Here is a 2,733-nt window from a genome sequence, read left to right on the forward strand (position 1 = left end):
ACTACTGGCAGGATCAACCAGGTAGCTATCCCTCAGGGAACCCGGCGGGAACCCTATTGCGTCTGCTTCCTTTGAAAGGAGGCTGGCATTTCACCGTCAAGCTGCACTGGGAATCCTCCCGGCCATGGAAGACGCACGAGGCGTTCGACCCTGTCCGAGGGAAACCCGTTCTCTCTTTGCCACGTCTTTCCACTGCTTCACCCTAGTAAGCTTCCGGCATACCAGTGAGACAGCCAAGTGCACGGAATGCCGACAAGATACATCGGGGAAGAATGATTCTTCCGAATCTAAGCCGCTATTCTTGGCCAAAGGCCATCAGGTACAACATCCATCCGTTCTCTCGTTGTCCACACCGAGACAACTTGGCTTCAAGTTCAGTCATTTCATGCTACCGACCGAGCAAGTTTGGTCGACTTTGCTCCTTTTTCCTCCAAATACCCTCCTTTCCTACCCGAGAACACATTACCGAGCAGGGCTTACTGTTACGGACCGATACAGCTCAATTGCTCTTTCGGTCTTTCCCGATGCCTGCCCTACATTATAACCCGAAACCGTCTATTCCCCCAACCAAGTTTAGACACTTAGAAAAATGTCGAAAATTTCGATTTTTCGAAACTGCTCCAAAGCGCTCCCCATGGCATTCCAAACGTGCGTCTGCATGTCAGAGTTACGAAAACGAAGAGATTTCCACGAAGATGACCGATGATTGCCGAAATTTCCCGACGAAAACCCGAAGCTCAAAGACCACACCCTAAAGAGCGCAAAATTGGGATTTTACACTTTTTCAAAACTTTGTGCGGCAAACTATTGGCCAGCTCGAGTTACGTGCAGGCGCCAAGTTTGGCGCTGTCACGTCATCGTTAAGGGGGGTGTGCTACACTATCTTAAAACTGGGCGTCGGTCCCCCTATTCTATAAGCACCCTTAAGATTTTCACCATTTTCAAAACTTTTTGTGGCAAACTATTGGCCAGCTCGAGTTACGTGCAGGCGCCAAGTTTGGCGCTGTCACATCATCGTTAAGGGGGGTGTGCTACACTATCTTAAAACTGGGCGTCGGTCCCCCTATTCTATAAGCACCCTTAAGATTTTCACCATTTTCAAAACTTTTTGCGGCAAACTATTGGCCAGCTCGAGTTACGTGCAGGCGCCAAGTTTGGCGCTGTCACATCATCGTTAAGGGGGGTGTGCTACACTATCTTAAAACTGGGCGTCGGTCCCCCTTATCTATAAGCACCCTTAAGATTTTCACCATTTTCAAAACTTTTTGCGGCAAACTATTGGCCAGCTCGAGTTACGTGCAGGCGCCCAGTTTGGCGCTGTCACATCATCGTTAAGGGGGGTGTGCTACACTATCTTAAAACTGGGCGTCGGTCCCCCTTATCTATAAGCACCCTTAAGATTTTCACCATTTTCAAACCTTTTTGCGGCAAACTATTGGCCAGCTCGAGTTACGTGCAGGCGCCAAGTTTGGCGCTGTCACATCATCGTTAAGGGGGGTGTGCTACACTATCTTAAAACTGGGCGTCGGTCCCCCTAATCTATAAGCACCCTTAAGATTTTTACCACTTTCAAAACGTTTTGCGGCAAACTATTGGCCAGCTCGAGTTACGTGCAGGCGCCAAGTTTGGCGCTGTCACATCATCGTTAAGGGGATTTGCTACACTATCTTAAAACTGGGCGTTAGTGCCCATATACCATAAGCACTCTTAAGATTTTCACCATTTTCAAAACGTTTTGCGCGAAACAATTGGCCAGCTCGAGTTACGTGCAGGCGCCAAGTTTGGCGCTCTCACATCATAATTAACGGGGGTGTGCACCACTATCTTAAAAGTGGGCGTCAGTCCCCCTATTCTATAAGCACACTTAAGATTTTCACCATTTCAAAACTTTTTGCGCCAACCTATTGGCCAGCTCGAGTTACGTGCAGGCGCCAAGTTTAGCCAAGTTTAACCCTAACCTAACGCTAAGCCTACCTAAGCCTAACCTAACGCTAAGCCTACCTAGGCCTAACCGAACGCTAAGCCTACCTAAGCCTAACCGAACGCTAAGCCTACCTAGGCCTAACGCTAAGCTAACCCTAACCCTAACCCTAAGCTAACCGTTACCCTAACTCTAAGTCCAAAAGGCTCCCCTCGTTCGAGGTCATGTTAGTGCAAGTCAAAAGGGCTCCCCTCTTTGCCTTGAGATGTTTCTGGTCAAATAACTCTAAGTCCAGAAAGTCTCCCGTCGTTTGGGACCGGGCGGTCAAATTTTTCTAAGTCCAAAAGGCTCCCCTCGTTTCACCATTTGAAACGAGAGGAGCCTTTCGGACTTAGAAAAAATTTTCACTGCCAGGTCCCAAGCGAGGGGAGCCTTTTGGACTTTAAAAAAAATTGACAGCCACGTCCCAGACCAGACGTGGCCTCCTTTCCATCACTTGGCTGCCACAAGTTAGCCCAAGCCTGCAGGCACCACTTCTTCTTTGGCACCCTCCTGGCAGTGGCAGAGGAGGGGAGCCTTGTTGGACTTGAAGAAAAAAAAGAGATGTTTTTAACAAATCTTAGAACAAAGGCTTAATCTCAGAAGATCGTAGCAACAAGGCTACTCTACAACTTACAATACCCCGTTCTTTATTTAAGTCGTCTGCAAAGGATTTATCTCCAGAAACATTAGAATTTGCTATCGGTAGTGCCTTGGAGGTTCTTGTCCTCCTTGGCACCTTGGGACGCATGAGGACCGAAGTCCTCTATTCT

The 2,733-nt window shown here is 48.3% G+C and overlaps 1 non-coding gene across 1 annotated transcript in view; it reads right to left on the reverse strand.

The window, feature by feature from the left end:
* Positions 1-24, reverse strand: part of LOC145472606 (small subunit ribosomal RNA) — a 1,800-nt gene extending 1,776 nt beyond the window's left edge. Inside the window, exon 1 of the ribosomal RNA XR_014043905.1 lies at positions 1-24. This exon is cut by the window's left edge and continues 1,776 nt beyond it. This is a non-coding gene — a ribosomal RNA (small subunit ribosomal RNA).
* Between the last annotated feature and the right edge of the window lie 2,709 nt (positions 25-2,733).

This window comes from Orbicella franksi, unplaced genomic scaffold (genome assembly GCF_964199315.1).
Source record: "Orbicella franksi unplaced genomic scaffold, jaOrbFran1.1 SCAFFOLD_237, whole genome shotgun sequence".
Taxonomy (NCBI): Eukaryota; Metazoa; Cnidaria; class Anthozoa; order Scleractinia; family Merulinidae; genus Orbicella; species Orbicella franksi.